Source organism: Symphalangus syndactylus, chromosome 5, assembly GCF_028878055.3.
Source record: "Symphalangus syndactylus isolate Jambi chromosome 5, NHGRI_mSymSyn1-v2.1_pri, whole genome shotgun sequence".
NCBI lineage: Eukaryota > Metazoa > Chordata > Mammalia > Primates > Hylobatidae > Symphalangus > Symphalangus syndactylus.
Window position 1 is genome coordinate 43,656,412 of NC_072427.2, and position 22,273 is coordinate 43,678,684.

General features: G+C 40.4%; 1 protein-coding gene across 3 annotated transcripts in view; it reads right to left on the minus strand.

Moving 5' to 3' along the window:
* Positions 1–22,273, minus strand: part of TLN2 (talin 2) — a 463,814-nt gene that overhangs the window by 244,045 nt on the left and 197,496 nt on the right. For all 3 annotated transcript variants that reach the window (XM_055278272.2, XM_055278269.2, XM_063638847.1), the window contains one exon: positions 15,992–16,067. The gene's annotated coding sequence lies outside the window, so the exon portion shown is untranslated. The remainder of the gene's footprint in view (positions 1–15,991; positions 16,068–22,273) is intronic.

Here is a 22,273-nt window from a genome sequence, read left to right on the forward strand (position 1 = left end):
AGAGTAGATTCTGTGTCCAATACAGGAAATGTGAATAACAACAAGAAGCTCATTGCTTTTACTAGTTTATTAAATTTGTAAAATATTAGGTATAAAATACTCAGCCACAAAGGATAAGGAAACAAACTCAATTTATTTTAATTATATTTTAGTATAATACCATTTAGGCTAGGATATTTCATATAAACTATAGTATTGCCCAGTTTTATAAACTTAAACCTACACTGTAATTCACCTCATTCATAAACATGAGAAAATTTGACCTACTTTCTAATATATTCAGCTCCTTGTCTGCATTAATCTGCAGTGACATTTTAAAAGTTCCTCTAATAATTTCCATTATATGAAAATGCACTTTTCATTTACATCACCTTTGATTTTCTTCCCACAAACAAAATACTGTTTTTTCAACAGTCAGCCTGCAAATGTAGTAAGAAACAAGACATACAAGACAGCTGATACAAAAAGTTCACCTCTGATGGGGCTCAGTCTTGGGTTTCTTAATGGGGGAAAGGAGGAGGAGAAGGAGGAGGCGGCGGCAGCGGCAAATAATGAGAAAATTTTGCCCTAGGTCCACACGCTACAGGATAGTAGGTTTGGGTCTGGGCATAATCTGTGGAAAATCATAGAACACAGCTTTGAGAGATTAATATAAATCCCTTATCGAATAACATGAGCTCCATGCTTCCCAATAGTTCCGTAATCTCAAATAATTTTTAAAAAAAGGAGAAGAAATCCACTTTCCACTCCCATAGCCTCCTTCCAACTACACAGTGCAACCACCAACACCCTCCTGAACCTGGGCTCCTTCCCTCTTGTGAAGCTCTCTTTAAAACACTGTTGACAATCGACTTCCACCCTTTTTTTTTTTTTTTGAGACAAGGTCTCACTTTGTCACCTAGGCTGGAGTGCAGTGACTCAATCATGGCTCATTGCACCATTGAATCTTCTGCCTCCCAAGTGGCTAGGATGGGAGGTGCATGCCACTACCCACTACCCCCAGCTAATTTGTGTGCGGTATTTTGTTTGTTTGTTTGTTTTTGTTTTTAAGAAATGGGGTTTCACTTTGTTGCCTAGGATGGTCTCGAACTCCTAGGCTCAATCCTCCCACCTCAGCTTCCCACAGTGCTGAATTACAGTTGAGAGCCACCATGCCCCGCCTTGACAACACTTTTGAGCAGCTCCCTCATACGTGCAAGAATTGTCTATGGCTCCCAAATGCCTAGAGCACAGGTTGACAAACTATGGCTCAAAAGCTAAGAATGGTTTTTATAATTTTAAAGGGTTAAAGAAAAAACCCAAATGAATATATTTCATGATACATAGAAATTTTATGAAAATCAGATTTCAGTGTCCATAAATCAAGTTTCACTGGAACACAGCCACTCCCATTTATGACTTGTCTATGCCTGCTTTCTGTGTGCCAACAGCAGAGCTGAACAGCTGCAACATAGGCAGTAGCCTCAAATATTTGTAGTTGAGTCCTTTGCCAGAAAAGATTGCTAACTTCTGGCCTACACTGCAAAATCCATAGCCTTTGGCCTAGCAATACAGGTCATCAAAATATCTAACAGACCTTCCTATAAACCTTATTTACTGCTACTTGAAGACATAATGTAGATTCCACCGAAATGTCCTTCTCTATTTCTCTCAAATGTGACTCCCTTTTCCTTTCCTGCTCCAAAGCTCTGTTCAATCCCAATAGTCTGTAGACATACTGCTTTGTCTTTACAAAAAGAGTCACCTCGTATATATATTTAACTTCCATGAGGTTAAAAAAGAATAATGATTTTAAGAGTATCAAGGCTACTCTCTACAAAGCTATTTGTAATTATTAAAGATGGAAATTACCCAAATATCCATGAATTCAGCACAGGTTGAATAAGGGAGAGCAAATCCACATAATGGAGGGAAGAGGCAGATGCACAAAGGAGTGAGGACTCTCTCTCTCTCTATGCCACTACAGAAGAAGAATTAGGGGAAATTAAATGAAAAAAGCAGAGCAGAGAAACGTGCATAGAGTATGCCTTGCTTAACTAAGAAGGGAAGGAGATACAAATACAAAAGTATAACACATTTGCTTATACACATTAAAAAAAAAAAACACTACAAGGATAAACTGTAATTTTTTCCATTGTTACTTACCTATGGGGTGGGAGAAAATAGGATGGAAAGAGAACTGGGGTAAAACCAAACACCTCGGCAGGGCGCGGTGGCTCACACCTGTAATCCCAGCACTTTGGGAGGCCGAGGCGGGCGGATCACGAAGTCAAGAGATCGAGAGCATCCTAACACGGTGAAACCCCATCTCTACTAAAAATGCAAAAAATTAGCCGGGCGTGGTGGCTGGCGCCTGTAGTCCCAGCTACTTGGGAGGCTGAGGCAGGAGAATGGCGTGAACCCGGGAGGCGGAGTTTGCAGTGAACCAAGATCGCGCCACTGCACTCCAGCCTGGGCGACAGAGCGACACTCAGTCTCAAAAAATAAATAAATAAAAATAAAAATTTAAAAAAAAAAGCAAACACCTCTAGCTACAGACTGAATGTTTCCCCAAAATTCATATGCTGAAACCTTATCCCCAATACTGTGATATTTGGAGGTGGGGCCTTTGGGAAGTGATTAGGTCATAAAGGCTCAGCTCTCGTGGAATTAGTGCCCTTATAAAAGAGGACCCAGAGTTGCCTTTCCCTTTCTGCCATGTAACGATACAACAAGGCGGCTGCATCTGTAAACCAGCACGTGCACCCTCACCAGACACTGAATCGGCCTGTGCCCTGATCCTGGAATTCCCAGCCTCCAGAGCTATGAGAAATAAAATTTCTGTTGTTTATAGGCCACTCCGTTTATAGCAGCCCAAATGGACTAAGAGACTACAGAGTAAGATTTCATAGACGAGACTCTGGAACCCTGACAATACCGTACATAATTATTTAAAATTGAAATTGAAAAAAGGAACCTCTAAAAACATAAAATAAAAACCAATGAACCTAACTATATATCCAGTTGGTGGCGCAATCACAGAGAGAAGGCCTATTCAAAATATCTTTCAAATATACTGTTGTGTATGCAGCACGAGATAAAGCAGATGAAGAAATATGACGGTATCACTGAGAACTGGATTTTTGGCACGGATGAAAGAACAGAGTATATAATTGATGAAACTAAGTAAAAATCCTGCCCATCTGAATTTCACATGGAAGTATCCGTATGAACTAATAATCTACACACACATCCTAGTTCTGTCCACTGTAAGTATCCAGAAACAATGATAAATACAGTAGCAAGAAACATGCCTTGTTTCTATATTGTGCCTTCTAAATACTCAAGGAAACCAGGGCTCCTTGAGGAACTGGCAGATTTCAGTCTGAGGCAAGCAATGGGTAAGACAAATCCTGTAACATTTGATCTCACCAGAAAGTACATAAAAATACAAAAAATTCATGAGTCATGTCTAAAGGACTCGGGAGCCAATTTAGATTCCACTGGCCAAATACGGGACAATCTGAGCATCAACAAGTATATTAAATTGAAACACATCAATTAAATTACACTAAAAAAAGAAATAAAATCTCAGTGATCTCTTTTGGATGCTGCTGCCTTGAAAATAAAAAACATATTTATCCCGACTTTCCAAGATAAATTTCAGTGTGAACAAATAAACAATGAGAGTATAAAGTTATAAAGTTCCTCTTTATATAAGTATTCTAATACATAAACAAGGTAGGAATGATAGAATTAGAATACCACTATTTTGCAATCACTAATGAATTAAGAGATATAGGCAATGATCATCAATTGCTAATAATGTAACAAACAGTGTACAGTTACGATGTGTTTCTCAATGAAAATACATCGCCTGCCTACGTGTATTCTTGCCAAAGAACAAACTAACAAAATAAAAAACATACCCCAAGAGATCTGAGTCTGACCAAACCTTGAGATTCAACTAACAAATCACAGAAAATACAAGGAAGAGAGGAACATTTTAAACAGCACAATGGGAAAGCAACCACCAAAATCCGAACTGTAGAACAAAACTACAGTGGGGTTTCTCAACCTTAGCACAAACGACATTTTGGGTCAGACACATTTTTGTTGTGGGGGTATCCCATGTGTTGTACCATGTTTAACAGCATCTGTGGCCTCTACCCACTCAATGTCAGTAGATTCCCCCAGTTGTGACAACCAAAAATGTCTCCAGTTATTGCTAAATATCCCAAGATTGGAAAGGAGAATTACTCCTGTTTGAGAATCTCTGCCCTAAAAAATAAACAACCCAGTTTCATCAACAAATCACAAGGGTCAGAGAAGGTATGGAGAGATAGAGAAGAAGCCTATAGATGAAAAGATTAGAGACATATTAACTAACTGCAATGAATAAGTCTCATTTGGATCCTGATTTAAAGAAACGTAAAAATTAAGACAATTGAGAAAATTTGAACATTAGCTTGATATTGGATAATATTCAGAAAATATTAATAACTTTTACATTTTTGGCACAATAAGATAATGTAGATAATTTTTAAGTTCTATCTAGTTGACACATATACTGAAATAGTGACGGGAAATAATAAAGAGGTGCTTCAAAATAATGGGTGGGAAGAGGGAAGGGCACAGAAAAAAGACAGGCTCAGAATTAATCATCTTTGGACTTGGGTAATACGTGCACAGTTCTCTATAAAATTCTCTTCACTTTTGAATATGTTTGAAAGTTTCCTTTTTTAAAACTATGAATAAACAAATCTGGCAGGCGGTTCCATTCCCATTCCTCTCAGTGAGCATGTGAGCCCACGTGACCGTGGGAGGGAATATAGGAATTTATAGCGCCCTGGGCTTGTCAGTGCCTCTTGGGATCCTGTCTTGATGCTGAGAATGAGTCCATTGTTGAAAACATGGTCCTTAAACACAGGGGCCAACTGCTTAGCAGCAGGCTGCTCCAACACTTTAGGAAAAGTCCACTTGCTGGACTCACTGAGAGACAGAATACTGGCCTCTAATGTGGCACCTTCCTAAGGGGTATTCATGAGCAATTTTGTCTACAAGGAATTTTTGCCTGATGTGCTGAATTTAGTTCATCCCAAGTAAGGTTTCACTGCATTGCACCAAAATTTTACTCATCCTGGAAAGAGCCCAAGTCGCTGCACAACCTCTGTGAGCTCTCCCATCAGTCCTGAACAGCCCTCCTCAAGACTTCATTCTAGGTGAGAGAAAACTAAACTTCTGTACTGTATAACACACCGTTGTTTTCAGTCGTTTCAACTACAAGCAGCAAAAACTCATATTAACTCAGCGGGAAATCCCACCTCCTCTTGGAAAGCTGCTCTACCCACTCTAGCAATATCCCCTCCTTCCTCTCAACTTTCGTTCTGCTCCTTTGTCATCTACCACAGACCCCTCGGCACTGCAGTGTTTTTGGAAACATGTAAACACAACAGAACAACGCCCAAGTCATTGTATCCTCCACGGTCAATTTTTATTTCCTTCCTAGTTTAGGGTATTGAATCCACCTCCTCTGAATCCAAACTTCTGAGAAGAGTGGCCAACAGGGACAGCAAGTGCTCACTCCCACGTTCACACAGCTCACCCTCTGTGCCGGCAACAACCTCTCCAAAGGGAAGGCAAACGAACCAAGCATCCGGACCACCTAGGTGACCAGAGCCAAAAGTTCTCCTGCAGGAGAGACTGAGTCACTCCTCATCCCTTAGAGATAAGTAAACTGAGGAATATAGAACATATCTGGGAAATATTTAGGATCAGGTAAAAGGGCTTTGTCAACTTCACTGATGATGAACGGCTGGGGTCTGCCTCAGATTTAAATTTTCCAAATAGATTTGTGCCACTAAATCATTTGTATCCAGGTTTCACTGGATTTGTAAAGCTGTGAAGATTACTGATCTTTGTATAATAGAGTAAAAGCTGTCACATACAGATTACAAGTCTATCTGCTCAGCATTCTATCCCGTCCTTACAACCAATCAATATAAAAAATTTCAAGTCAGAGTGAGATCACCGTAAGTTAATGGTAGGGTAACCTTGGACTGCTTGTCACTCTCAAGTTTAAATGTGGGACATCACCCTTGGTCATCACTGCAACCAGTTAAATAGTGACTCTCCTCTATCCCTTAAGACTTGACCTCACTAAAGCCAAATGTCTCCTCCTTAAGTAACTGAGGCCCAGCTCTAAAGATGTTTCCTTTTATTCAATACCTGTTTGGGGGCATAAACATCACTGGCCAAGATGTTTGGAAAAGAAGCATATTTGCACGGAGACAGCACATGTTAATGCCACCACCTTGACCTGACAAAGAGGTGACAAGGAGGAACTCCATCCACAGCCACCCAATCCTCAATGTGCTATTCCAGGGGAAAACAGAGAAGAACTCTTTGGTAACAGGTCTGTGGAAAGACTCTTGGTTCCATGGTCAAGGCTTCATCTAGTTCTGTCTAGTGAGGAGGAGTGGGAAGGGCACCAACACTGTACACGGGTCCCATCGCCCAGGGCACCTGCCATCCATCCGGTCACTACCATAGGAGGTAACTCACAAATACCGGGATACTAAAAGATTTATTCAGACCACCATTCTGAATTTACTTTGAACACTTCTATTTTCTCTCCATTCCTGAGAGAAAATTCCATTTCTCTCAGGAATGGAGAGAAAACTTGATTATCTTTCTAAACTTTCTTCCAAAATAACTACAAAAATATACGAGGCATTACAAAAGTCAAATGTACTTGACTTACACACACACACTTCAGGCTATGAGAAAATACAATAATGGTCATTGATAAAACACCTTTCCCACTTACCAGCGGGGTTGGGTAAGAGGTCCAACTTCTCACATCAAATTCACCAAGGGAACATCAAGCAGAGAACGATGTTCCCCTGTCCACGCACAGCAGAATTCTTTAGAATGAGCTCCTGGCCATAAGGCACACCCACGACAAGGACAAGGCTGGGAACGAGGCAGAGCTGACTCTGCTAGAGCAGCAGTGATTTTCCGGGGTAAAGACAGAGGTCTGTGGAGGAATTCGTGCAAGACGTGACAGAGACAGATAAGTCTTTTCCTACCTATAAAACACAGCCGGCCACCATGCTCTCAGCCTGCCCCAGGATCCAAGAAGCACTTCCCACTACAGGAAAGGCCTCAGAAGTCACCCACCCCGGGTCTAACTTCTTTGTGTGTGAAATGTCAGTGACAACATCTGTTCTACAAGGCTGGTGTGAGAATTTCAAGAGACATCAGGCTTCAAGGATGTAGGTGCCTAAGGCATCAGGTCCTCAATAAATGATGGCAAACTTTATAGATCAGGCCACTGCCCCATCCAAGACACCACAGCCTGGGCTGATTCTCCAATACAGGTTGAGCATTCCTAATCTGAAAATCTGAAATCTGAAATGTTCCAAAATCTGAAACTTTCTGAGTGCTGCCAAGACACCACAAGTGGAAAATTCCACACCTGAACTCATGTGACATGTCACAGTCAACATACAGTCAAAACTTTGTTTCACGCACAAAATTATTTTAAATGACGTATAAAATTACCTTCAGGCTATGTGTATCAGGTATACACAAAACATAAATAAACTTCATGTATAGACTTGGGTCCCATCCCAAAGACATCTCATTATGTATATGTAAATATTCCAAAATATGAAAAAAAAAAAATGAAATCTGAAGCACTTCTGGACCGAAGCAGTCTGGATAAGGAATGCTCAAGCTGTAGTAATCACGAGCTTTCCTTGGCCACTGGCATTTGCTGAGCCCTGTGCAGCGTGCCTAGAAATCAGCCTGCCCTGACCGAGGAGGGCAGGCTGTGAGAGCAAGACCTCCAGAAACAAAGTGGGCTCCTGAGAGAGGCGATGGGTTGACTGAGAACCTAGAAGAACTGGAGGCTAGCTTCAAGACAGCTGCTGCGGTATAAAAGGGGAATCCATTTAAACATACTCCACTGAGGGGCAAAAGGGTGAGGACTTCAGGCTCTGAGGATTAGAATCCCACTTTACAACTAGGTTCCGATGGGAACAGCATCTACTTAATCGTAATAGAGGAAATATCACTTACTGGTTTTTACCATTCAGAATCTAGAGATAAAATCATGGAAGCCTTTACTGAGCGAGACTGAAGAACAGAATATAGGTATTACAAACCCTGAGAATATAAAATTAAAGGTACAGCTGCCTGAAACTGAGGGGTTGGACTGGGAGCATGTTGGTGGGAGACAAGAAATAGTGTGTCCAGGAGACAGAAAAAGAAACAGGCTTGCTGCCTGTGTCATCTGAGGGTGCAGAGGGGGAACAGCAGGACTGAAAGTGAGAATCAGCTTTAGGGAGGCAGGGAGATGGGGATGGTTAGAGTGAACTAACAGCGTGATCTGCGATCCCAACAAGCCACCATGAAACAGCCTTTAAGACTGACCAAGTGAGGAGCTGAGCTGCAAGCACCATGTTTATATGTGTAGAAGCCACCATAAAAGAAGTAAAAACCACCTACAGGAAAAAAAGTAGTTGCTCTAAGAAGTAGAAGTAAGTGAAGGAAGGCAAGATGCTGTTGCTTTTCACTATAAGCTTTTCTGTAATGTTTCCTACTTTTAGCCATTTGCATGCAATACTTTGACTTAAAATTTATAATAATAATTATTATTATTTTTTGAGACAGAGTCTTGCTCTGTTGCCTAGGCTGCTGGAGTGCAGTGGCACAATCTCAGCTCACTGCAACCTCTACCTCCCAAGTTCAAGCCATTCGCGTGCCTCAGCCTCCAGAGTAGCTGGAACTGCAGGCACGCACCATCACGCCTGGCTAGCTTTGGTATTTTCAGTAGAGACGGGGTTTTGCCATGTTGGCCAGGCTGGTCTCGAACTCCTGACCTCAGGTGATCCACCCACCTTGGCCTCCCAAAGTGCTGAGATTACAGGCATGAGCCACTGCACCCGGCTTTATAATTAAACTTTTAAAATATATTAACAAATAAAAATTATAGAACATGCTATAACGTGTCATTTTTAAATATGTATGTCATAGAATGACTAAATCAAGCTAATTAACATATGTATTACCTCACATATTTTTTTGTGATGAGAACACTTAAAATCTACTCTTAGCAATTTTCAAGAATACATTTTTTTTTTTTTTTTTTTTCTTTTTTTGAGACAGAGTCTCGCTCTGTCACCCAGGCTGGAGTGCAGTGGCGCAATCTCGGCTCACTGCAAGCTCCGCCTCCCGGGTTCACGCCATTCTCCTGCCTCAGCCTCCCGAGTAGATGGGACTATAGGCGCCCACCACCGTGCCCGGCTAATTTTTTGTATTTTTTAGTACAGATGGGGTTTCACCATGGTCTCGATCTCCTGACCTCGTGATTCGCCTGCCTCAGCCTCCCAAAGTGCTGGGATTACAGGCGTGAGTCACCGTGCCTGGCCAAGAATACATTATTAACTGTAGTCACCATGCTGTGCAACAGAGCTCTTGAACTTATTCTTTATATCTAACTGAAATTTTGTATCCTTTGAACAACATCTCCCCAGCACTGGTAACCACCTCTCTCTACTTTTCTGAGTTCAACTTTTTTAGATTCCACATGTAACTAAGAACACGGGTATTTGTCTTTCTATGCCTGCCTTATTTCACTTAACGTAATGCTCTCCAGGTTCATCCATGTTGCTACAAATGACAATTTCCTTTAAGGCTGAATAGTATTTCACTGTGTATGTATACCACATTTTCCTTATCTATTCATCCAATGATGGATACTTACGCTGATTCCATATCCCAGCTACTGTGAACAGTGCTGCAATGAACATGGGAGTGCAGACATCTCTTCAACATGTTGGATTACCAGATCACACGGAAGTTCTATTTTTAATTTTTTGAGGAGTCTCTAATCTGTTTTCCATTATGACCATATTAACTTACATTCTTTCCAGTGATGTACAAGCATTCCCTTTTCTCCACATCCTCACCAACACTTGTTATCTTTCATCCTTTTTTTTTTTTTTTTTTTTTGAGATGGAGTCTGCACCCAGGCTGGAGTGCAATGGCGCGATCTCAGCTCACTGCAACCTCTACCTCCCAGGTTCAAGCGATTCTCCTGCCTCAGCCTCCCAAGTAGCTGGGATTACAGGCGCCCACCACCACGCCTGGCTAATTTTTGTATTTTCAGTAGAGACGGGGTTTCACCATGTGGCCAGGCTGGTCTCAAACTCCTGATCTCAAGTGATCCCCCACCTCAGCCTCCCAAAGTGCTGGGATACAGGAGTGAGCCACCGCACCCAGCCCATCTTTCATTGTTTTTATGGTAGCCATCCTAACAAGTGTGAGGTACTATCTCGTTGTGGTTTTAATTTTCATTTCCCTGATGATTAGTGATGTTGAGTATTTTTTCATATACTTGCTGGCTATTTGTGTATCTTCTTTTGAGAAATGTCTATTCAGATTCTTTGCTCATTTTTAATAGGGTTATTTGTTTTCTTACTATTGTTTGAGTTCTTCATATATTTTGCATAGTAACCCCTTATCAGATGCATGATTTACAAAGATTTTCTCCCATTCTGCAAGTTGTCTCCTCACTCTTGTTTCCTAAGCTTTGCAGAAGCTTTAGTTTGATGTAATCCCATTTGTCTATTTCTGTTTTCATTGCCTGCACTTTTGTGTTTATATCCAAAAACATCCTTGCCCAGACCAATGTCACAGAGTTTTTCCCTTATGTTTTCTTTTAAGAGTTTTACTGTTTCAGGTCTTACATAGATGTCTTTCACCCATTTTTAGGTGATTTTTGTATATGATGTGAGATATGGTCTAATTTCATTTTTCTGCATGTGGATATCCAGTTGTCCCAACACTATTTATTGAAGAGACTGCCCTTTCCCCAGTGTGTGTTCTTGGCACCTTTGTCAAAAATCAATTGAGGTGGGCGAGATGGGCATGGTGGCTACATCTGTAATCCCGGCACTTTGAGAGGCTGAGGTGGGAGGATCACTTGAGCCTAGGAGTTTGAAACCAGCCTGGGCAACATAGGGAGACCCTGTCTCTCCAAAAAAATTAAAAATTAGCTGGGCATGGTGGCACATGCCTGTAGTACTAGCTACTCAGGAGGCTAAAGTGAAAGGATCGCTTGTGCCTAGGAGATCAAGGCTGCAGTGAGTCATGATCTCACCACAGCACTCCAGCCTGGGTGTCAGAGAGAGATCCTGTCTCAAAAACAAAACAAACAAATAACAACAATAAAAATCAATTGACCATAACTGTGTGGACTTACTTCTGGGCTGTCTATTCTGTTCCACTGGTCTATGTGTCTGTTTTTATACCAGTACCCATGCTATTTCAATTACTATCACTTTGTACCATATTTTGAGGTAACGTAGTACAATGCCTCCAGCTTTGTTCTTTTTGCTCTAGATTGCTTTGGCTATTCAGGGTCTTTTGTGGTTTCATACAGATGTTTCTTATTTTTAGCCATTTGCATACAATGTTTTGACTTAAATTTTTTAAATAAAAGATCCTCCATAAGACTATTGTTTAGATCACAGCAGCAGGATTTTCCTCAACGTTTATCAGGCTTTATAGTGGTGTGTTGACAGCACTGCAGCTGGCCTTACATGTGTTTATTGTAATCTTAGTAAAGTCATGTTTACACTCTATAAGTAGTACACTAGTTATTTTATGGATTTGGAAAGCTGTCCAACTCTGATTTGTTGTAAAGAGAATAGAATGGCTTTAATGGCCATTTTAGATCTTCACAGTATGGAATTTCGCAGCTAAAAAAGAACAGTGATTGTTTTTAAAGGTTCAAGTTCTATAGAAAAATACTCAATTGCAGATAAATGTATTCTAGAGTCATCGAGTCCATGAAATCCAATCAATTCTTACATAGAAAAGTCTCAAATCTGGAGTTCTCCAGGAGGGCTTCTTAATGTGGAAAGAAATTAACTGATGAACATAATTAGCCAAAAAATGCAAGGAAACAGCATACCCTATTATACCATGGATTAGTAAGTTTAATTATGAAAAATAGCCTGGAAATTGTTACTGTTGTTCTGAAACATTTACTAAGCACAAACAGCAGAGTGAGGAGCGCAGCCTAGGTCCAGGAATCTTGATCGACAGCGCTAAGGAGGACTCTCAGTGACTCAGGGAGCCTGCAGGTGGGAGAGCAAATGATGTCTGCAGTCATCAAGAAGCATAATCCAAAGAATCAGCTAATGGAAGGTGGCAGGAAGACAAAAGTGCATAACAGGTTACATTTTTAATGAAGTAAAGGAAGCATGGAACAACTTCTCTTCACTGATGTCATAGCCCTTAAATGACTGGTACAGAATACAAAGAGCTGCAAAGATCCTCCTTTGAATTTCACAGATTCAACAATTCTCCCTAAACAGCAGTGGGAACTAAAAATTCCCTGAGAGACAAAAACAATATTTTTCATTGAAAATAGATTTTAAAATATTTTTCTTACAAGCCTTCAGGGAACACAGAGATAAGGTCAGAATATTGCATTTAATCTCAAATCCAGAATATATCACAAGTCATTACATAAAATGCTAAACAAATCATTTAGCATTCCCCCACCCCATCTATCAGTCTCTCTTTTCTCACATGCACACACATCCACGAACGCATGTAACTCTTTAAAGCATCATGTTTATTCCTGCAAAGCGTGGCCATCTCAAATTCTCAATTGCTCATCCCTACAAGATCTCATCCAGAATGTCTTAGCCTTATGAAAGGCTCAAGAACATGATTGATTGGTTACATTGTTCATTCATTAACTTTTATTCAGACTTGGATTGGTCCACATCCCTTAAAGCAATTCTCCTTCCTCTGGTTTACGTCAAAACAAAAGCTCCTGCTAGCATTTATTCAGACTTTATATACTTTCAGACATGTTAGGACTTGAGGTAATCTCTCATATTACTATACATTTAAAACAAATGTTTCTGTTGTTATTCAATACAGCTTTTTCCTAAAAAGGGAAAAGAATAAATATTCCCGGGTAGAGGGAACCCATGTGAAGCATACCAATTAGGCAGTAAACCAAGAGTTGACACAACAGAAAACAAATAGGTAAGTCTGTCAAATTTCATTTAGGTTTTCCAGGAAATCAGAATGTTAAGACAAATGAAAGCCAGAAATCACTAAGAGAGAATTCCAAAGGACTGAACCACCATATTCCAATCAACGCAGAGTACACGTAACTTCTCAGGACTCTCAGAAGCAGCTAGGATTGTGCAGGCTTCTTGGAACAGGTATTGCTGCTCTTCCCCACATCATTTTACTGTGCTAAATAATTCAGTCCTTTATTCCCTCTGTCTTCTTCCCACCCTCCTCCTTATACACATCCCCATACCCCAAGGAGAAGTAAACAGAAAGCACAGTTTTCCATTTCCCACAGATGACGGCTTAAGAATCCACCTAGAACACTCCTTTCAGATCTGAAGTCTTGGTAAACGCATAGATCTGATGTGTTTCCTGTCTACTGTGCCCCAGGTCTTTTAGCCAGATCGGACCACTCGGCACCCTCTGGGGGTCCTCAAAGGACAATATCCAACCCTGGATTCTCACATGATCCTCTGGTCAGGCAAGCTCTTCTCCATCCTGAGCACACCTGATCCCACTGCCATCAGCTGGCAACTCTGAGCTGTGCCCACGACCTCCACACCCAGCCTGGAGCTCCTCACACCCAAGGTATGCACTGGTCTCCTTGGAGTCTGGTATTCTACCCGCCTCACCCCTGGCTCTCAGCATCCCCACATGCCAGTCAGATACTTATCTGTCAGATCACACCTGGCCAGAGGCTGCCCCACAATGGTGGGAAGGAAGGAGTCTGTACACTTCCATCAGGTTACTTAAAACTGTCAAGTTTTATCTTTACCTTGACCGTGGTGTGACTCAAAGCTCAACTGGATGTTTGCATAAATGGGCCATTTTTACTTAAGGTTCCCAATAGAATCCCTTCTGTTTGGCCCTCTGACCTCTCTAGTTTGACCATGCCAGCTATCACAGCATTTTCTGGAAACAGGCAATGTACAGGTAAAGTACCTTTCTTTCCTGCTTCAGAGGAATGATACAGTCTTAGAGGCAGAAGAGCCCTCAGCAGTCATGTGCCCCAGTATTTCCCAAACACCAGTTCTCAGACCAATTTTGGTTAGTCTATGGCTGCTAGTCACTGGACTACAGAGAAATGAAGAAGACACAGGAAACACACAGCATTTTCATAATGCTAAATACGTACAATCTAAGGACAAATTCAGGAATAATCCTATTCTTTTAGTATTATTTTCTCTTTGGCAGAATTATATTAGTAGATGGTAGTTATTTTGTGAAAATAAATCTTCGATTATTAAAAATTCCACACACAAAATACAAAGAACAGTATGTAAATATATAGTGAACCCTCATTCACCTATCCAGCTTTAATCATCAACTTTCTTTATATACAGCCAAAAAAAAATAGAAATAGGTCCTGACATTTTTTTTCCTATTCCACAAAATTTTAAAGTAGAGGCATGACCAGGTTAGACCAATCTACATAATTTACAAATGAAGAGAAGGAAACAAAGATTAACTAACCTGTCCCAAGTTCTGCAGCTGGTCAGGAACAGAACTGATACATCTGGGTGTGCCATGATACAGCTACCGAGTAAGAGCATCAACTAAGACCAGCAGAAGAACCCTGTGTCTCTGCCCGGGATACTTCATACACACTACTTGGGATCACACAACCCCCCCCAGGACAACCAAAAATGGAAAACAATAATCTACAACCAAAGTTTACTTTATCTCATGCTAGAACAATTGTTTCCCAACCATGGAGGGCTCCAGGAACCACCAACCAGTTTCAGCTCAAAGACTACTGGAGGCCAGGTGCGGTGGCTCAAGCCTGTAATCCCAGTACTTTGGGAGGCCGAGGCGGGCGGATCACGAGGTCAGGAGATAGAGACCATCCTGGCTAACACGGTGAAACCCTGTCTCTACTAAAAATACAAAAAATTAGCCAGGCGTGTTGGCGGGCACCTGTAGTCCCAGCTACTCGGGAGGCTGAGGCAGGAGAATGGCGTGAACCCGGGAGGCGGAGCTTGCAGTGAGCCTAGATTGTGCCACTGCACTCCAGCCTGGGCGACAGAGCAAGACTCCGTCTCAAAACAAAACAAAACAAAAAAAAAAAAACAAAGACTACTGGAGATATCAATGACAGACTAGATAAAGAAAATGTGGTATATATACACCGTGGGATACGATGCAGCCATAAAAAAGAACAAGATCATGTCCTTTGCAGGAAGATGGATGGGGCTGGAGGTCATTATTCTCAGCAAACTAATACAGGAACAGAAAACCAAATACCACATATTCTCACTTATAAATGTGAGCTAAATGATGAGAACACACGGAAACAATGAGGAAGAGAGGAGAGCAACACACACTGGGGCCTACTGGGCCGTGGAGGTTGGGAAGAGGGAGAGGATCAGGAAAAATAACTAATGGATACTAGACTTAATACCTGGGTGATGAAATAATCTGTACAACGAACTCCCATGACACAAGTTTACCTACGAAACAAACCTGCCCATGTACCCTGAACTTAAAATAAAAATAAAAAAAAAAACCACTAGAAGTTTCTACATTAATTCCTTACCCAGCACTTACCCCCTCACATCACACTAAGAAAAGATTTATGAAGCAAACCAGTGTGAATGAATGAGAATTCACACTATAAGGTCCGATATGATTGAACAAACAACAACAACAACAACAACAAAACCCCAGCTACTCAGCTCCTCCTCTGGGCCCCTTACCATCACCTCACCAAGCTACCAGGAGGAAAAATCAGATAGGAATGGGAATCTTACGACCAGGCACTCTTCACACCTGACTCGCAAAACCACAGTGAAGATGAAATGAGACAGCATAACAGACAGCAGTTTCAACACTTTATAAAACTATACCAATGCAGGGGGTTGGCCAATTGATAAGAATAAAGTATCTTTGTGAAAGGACTTACCTTAAATTCTCAGTTTCTATTAACAGCAGATTTCCCTGAAGATATTCTGAAGCATTTGAGAAGCCTCCTGCAGCATCTAAAATCATAATAAAAATCATCAGAATCAAGTAATGTTTCTGAAAAAGAATCTCAATCTATACATTTGGTCATTTCCCCCACACTGAGCATGAAAGGAAATAACTCAGGAAACAATGAACTTCCGCCACAACACATGGGCTGGGAATTTTCTTTACCCGCAGGGAATTCAGGTCCCAAGACACTTATTTTGAAGACCAAAATTATGTTACTGCTGGCAGAGAGACAAAACACATTTTCTTCTTCCTTATGGTAGGAATGCTTTAATGGCTTTGAATTTAAACAAAAACCAAATACAGACATCCACCTCCCTCAATGACGAAAACAAAAATCTGAGGCACTGCACTCTGCTTCTTTTTAAAATTAGTTTACATGAGGTGCTGTTGTCTTCTTTTTTTCCTATTTAGTTCCTCTAACACATCTGTGAAGTGGTCCCTTCTTGATTTTGCTGTTCCCATGTGGCCCCTGGTTCTCTAAGGCACTGGGAACTTGCTCCGTGGAAACCCAATTTGAAGCAGAGAAGCACTATAATCAATTGTAGATATCAACAAAATGGCCTAGCCACAGTTAAGGAACAGGCGCCTGTGTAAGAACACGCACACGTTATCTACGAAACAGAATAAACATCCAGATACAGAACGAAGGATTCATATGAAACAGTCCCAAGTACGTGCAATCAAATCTGGGTGGGTATGACAGACTAGTTAACAAATGGTGTTGTTTAGCATTTAGGAGAAGAAAACTACATCTCTCTCTCTCCCTACTTATGGAAGAATAAACTCAAAATAAAAGAAAATGAGTACCAGTACTCATTTGCTAGTCTGTTATTTTATTTCTTGACAAAAGTATCATTGTTTTTAAAACTTCTGTTCTATTTTTGCCATTCAAAAATTTTAGATTAAAAAAATTGTTACTAGCTACATGTCTCAGTCCTTTATAGCTGCATATTTTGGTGTCATTCTTAAAAAGGCCTTCATATATATATATATACATATACACACATATATATATATATACATATATATATACACACACACACACACACACATATATATATATATATATATATATATTTTTTTTTTTTAAGATGGAGTCTTACTCTTGTTGCCCAGGCTGGAGTGCAATGGTGCCATCTCGGCTCACTGTAATCTCCGCCTCCCGAGTCCAAGCAATTCTCCTGCTTCAGCCTCCCATGTAGCTAGGGAGGTGCCCATCACCACACCCAGCTAATTTTTGTATTTTTAGTAGAGGCGGGGTTTTACTATGTTGGCCAGGCTGGTCTTGAACTCCTGACCTCAGGTGATCCGTCCACCTGGTTCTCCCAAAGTGCTGGGATTACACGTGTGAGCCGCTGCGCCCTTATTTCTTTATAGTAACAAAAACAGACTAAGATAGTCTTAAAAATAAACAAGAAAATTAATATTCCCTTCAAAATGGATAAAGCGAATTAACAAATTTTTCATGAGTCTTAAAAAATATAACAACAAGAAACATATGAAAAGACAGCAACTACACTAACAATAAAAATATGTAATTTTAGGCCAGGCGCGGTGGCTCACGCCTGTAATCCCAGCACTTTGGAAGGCGAAGGCTGGCGGATCACGAGGTCAGGATATCGAGACCATCCTGGCTAACACGGTGAAACCCTGTCTCTACTAAAAATACAAAAAATTAGCCAGGCGTGGTGGCGGGCGCCTGTAGTCCCAGCTACTTTGGGGGCTGAGGCAGGAGAATAGCGTGAACCAGGGAGGCGGAGCTTGCAGTGAGCCGAGATCACGCCACTGCACTCCAGCCTGGACTGCAGAGCGATACTCCGTCTCAAAAAAAAAAAAAGTAATTTTAGAAAATGGAGACCTTATTTGTACCTATCAGATTGGTAAAGATGACAAAGACTGACAATAAATAACCAATGTTATAGGCACTTTCATGAACGGAATATAAATTGGAAACATCATTCTCGTAGCCACCTGGGAGATTATGTCAGCGTATAAGATGGCATGCCCTTTGATTCAGCAATCCTACTTCTAAGAATTCACTCAAGGTAGATAATTATGGAAGCAGGGAGATGGATACACATGGCATTGTTTATAATTATGAAAGGAGGAGGATGAATGCCCCTAAAGGCCCACAGATATGAGACATGTTGAGTAAACCACATAGACATTGAAAACAATGTTGGAGGTCTATATTTATTGATATGAAAAGATATCCATTATCTACTTCTGAGTGAATAAAATAGGTAAATGACCACATGCAGTATGATTCATTTGTGGGTGTGTATTCTTGGATGTCCAGAGATGTCTAGAAGGATGTTTATCAAAATAGTTATGATTCTGGTTATCAAAATGTTAGATGATTTTTACTTCTTATACTGTTTGAATTTCATAAAATGAGCAATCATTATTTTTCTAAAGAATACAATGGAGCTACTTAACTTTTAAAATCTCGTGTTGAAGTTAAGGAATATATGACATCAATGTCCACTCTCCTCCTCTATCACAATTTTTCCTCCCTGACTTTACTGACATTCGTGCACACATGTGCTCTTAGTGAACACTGAGTAGGGAGTTGCCTTCCTCAAATCAGCTGCCATTCATTTCCGAGGGTCATGTCACCCCTACCTTTGGGTCCCTAAGATATTCTATATCCTTCTTATAAATCTCCCTTTTCACTTATGCTAGCTAGAGTGAGTGTGTTACTGTGACCAACGGAATCCCATCTATCTTTTTCTTTTCCATCTATCTTCTCAATCATCCCATACCATTTGAAAACACAGTAATCCTGTAGTCATAAGAATGAAGATTTACCACACAATTTCAACTAATGTTTATGTACTACAGCTAAAGTAACTGAAGAAGCTCAAAGCTGCTATGAAAATAGGCAAAAAACTATTTCAAGAGACAGGTAGATTCATTCCTGACTAACAAGGGAATTGATGAAGAGATTTTCTGAAGAAGAATAAAAACGAAGGAGACATAATTGTACAGATGGGCCATTCCTTGTGGTTAAAATACTTTCCATTATAATATGTGTAACCACTTCACAGATTTATTTTTATTGGGTTATATTTATAAATGAAATAATTTTTTCTATGGAGATTATAAAATACAGAAATGTATCCCTGTAATGGGCCCATAAAGTTAACTTTATCTCTAGCAAACAAATTTATTCTTCTCATTTTGCTTTATTTGTAAGTTTAGGAGTCCCATGTAATACATGTATCTTCATAACGGCATAATTATAAACTTGGCTAAAAAGTCATAATTCCTTGTAGATGCACAAATCTTTTTATAGGTACGTTGGATATAAAGTACAAATCTAATTAACCCCCTTCATCTGCTGGCAGCTCCTTCTTCCCTACACAAATTCCCTAGAAGTTAGAAAAAGGACAAGAACCACTTTCCAATTTCAGAGATGAGCAATCACGAGACTTAACTTAGATTAAGTATCTGTGACTCCAAAGTACAACACACCCCCTCCCACAACACATGGGCCACCCAATGTGAATTGCTGGCCTCTCTGTTCTGACCCCCTTTAGTGCTAAACAAGTCCACATTTGCGACGGAGATGCATCAGGATTTAAGAGACAAAACATTGCATTTAGGGAAAGCAACAGCACAGCAGTTAAGAGAAAGGTGTCCAATTCTGGTTGGATCATTTACTAGTCATCCGGCTTGGTGTGCCTTAACCTCTGTACCTCAGTTTCCTCTTCTGTAATAATGCCAAGGGCAGCTGTGAGGATTAAAGGAGATAATATATCTAATGCAATCAGCAACGCTCAATAGTCACTGAGCTCCCTTGAGCTCCAGCTCAGGGGGTGCCATGATGGAAACAGCTCATGCTAGAAACTCGTTCATTGCCTGAGCATAACAAGGTCCCTAGAGAACGCTGAGACAGAACACGTCTCCAATGGAAACACACCTACCTGTTTAAAATGCCTATTATGAATATGGATAAGATCCATCCAGGTAAATAGGAGCTTATTTCAAAGGGACCAGGAGTTTGCTATTTAAAGGAAACTTGCTTTAAAGTAGCCTTCTCCAGAGTAACATATGATAAATCATTTAGTTGCTCCCATGATGCGCCTTTTCTGGAGTATTCCGAGAAGCACAGAAAGATGTAACAAAAATCAGCAAAAGCTACTACCTAAAATGCCTGTCACCAACAGCAGGACATTAAGGCAGGCCTTAACTCTGTTCCTGCATCCCCAACCCCTTCCTATTTGCTCAGGGAAGCTTAAATACACCCCCAGAGTCCATGGTTGCTCATCATAAGAGCAGAAATGATCATACTCATACTTAGCTATTTTGACCGTTGTGAGGATGAAATGAGAGAGCATACGTGAAGTTTTTAGCATGGTATCTGCAATCCAATAAGTGTTTGGTAAATGATATACCCAATATTATCATCTCAACAGCATTAAAGAAAAAAGATGCACATTAAGTAATCTGACGGAGACCATACCTGGCAGTTTTTCACTATGAGAGTTTTATAGACTGGTTTTCCTCGTTTTACTTGGCATAATCCCCACAGGCATGTGGGTGGAAGTTGAAGGGGATCTGGAGTGTGCAGGATGTATGCAGCTGAACCCTCACTATGTGCTTTAGATCCCATGCAGCCAAGAACCCATTTGTCGTCAAATTCCATTAAAAGGCAGGGAACAGTGTGACACCACACTCAGGCTTTGCCCTGACATCAACAGCATGTGTGTAAAAATCAGAATATGGGCTCATATGGGCCCCAGCCCAAGTGTTTTGATCTCCAAAGTTAAAAAAAAAAATGTTTTTATAACCTAAGACCAGGTAAAGCAGAGAAAATCCAATAGGTTTAGCTGAGGATGAACTAGCATTACTCTTGGCTTGAAGTGATCACTAATTTTTGACACATTCACTACTAATTATTCAAAATCATAAAATCCAAGAAGCAAACAAATAAACCAAAAGTTCTTTGGCAGCCATACACAGACATGGGAAGAGCTGAGGATAAATTTTGAAAACAAAATTTCCCAATTTCCACCACTTGCCAAAGACTTACTTGTTTTTGCTGAAGTCTTGAGCATGCTATAATTTGAAGTGTAGCCAATGATTAGAGTCCAGCTCTGCTAGGTCAGAAGATATCTGAGACTCCAGGGGGAGATGCCCAATTCTCTGCTCATGGCTTCCTTGCACTGACTTTCCAGCTAGAGGCTGGGGGTTGGGCCAGGGTCAAAGGAAACTCAATGAAGAGCAAGTAGACAGTGTCAACACCCAAGGACCTCAGAGATAACAATATGCTACCTCGCCTTTCTGCAGGACAAAGAGAAAAGAGCCCTAGCAGAAAAGCCCCAGAAATCCTTTTGTATTGCTCTAAAAACAGCATTCCAGCAAACTAGGAGGTAAAAAGTGTTACATGCAAAAAAGATTCTCAGTATAAAGGGAGCAAAAGCTGGTTTAAACAAAATAAAGGAGTTTCTCCGATGCAGAATATTTTGGATGCTTTCACATGCTCATGCTAATTATGAGTAAGTAGCTCTAACCTTAGGTGTGCACAGATTTCCTTTATTTTTGTGGTCTTCGTCTTGGGACTAGTGTCCCATGCAATACTTCACAGAATAATGTTATAATTAGTTCTTTTATGTAAATAATTGTTGAAAGCTCATTTTGTACCAATACATTCACAATTAAATGATTAAGCACAATTCATATAAGTAATCAGGTAACGGTGCCAACAATATCAATGCAAAGTAGTGTAAATATATGCTTACTAGAAGAGCAAGAGATCACATTGCACTGCTTTAATTCACACTGTCTTTATGAGCTTTTCACAACAACAACAACAAAACAGAGATGCCATGAATTCTTTATTGTTCTCTAATTCACCGACCCCCCTCTCTTAAAATTTTAAAAACGGTTATAATAAAAAATCAATTAGTAATAGGTGTAACTAGAATGCAAACTCCATGAGAACAGGAACTCTACTTGGTACAGAGCCATATCCCCAGCCCTTGAACAATTTGACTACATGAATCTAAGAATGAATAAATAAGCTGTTCTTAAACATGCTACTACTACCTCATTTTATGAACTGGCCAAAATACACATTCTACACTTTTATATTTTAAATTGACTTTGAAGTGCTCAGTATAAAATCATTTTTTATTTCTCTTTTCTGAAAGAAGTTTTTTCCCCCATTTTTTTCCCAGCATAGTCTCCCATCTTTTGTAATCCA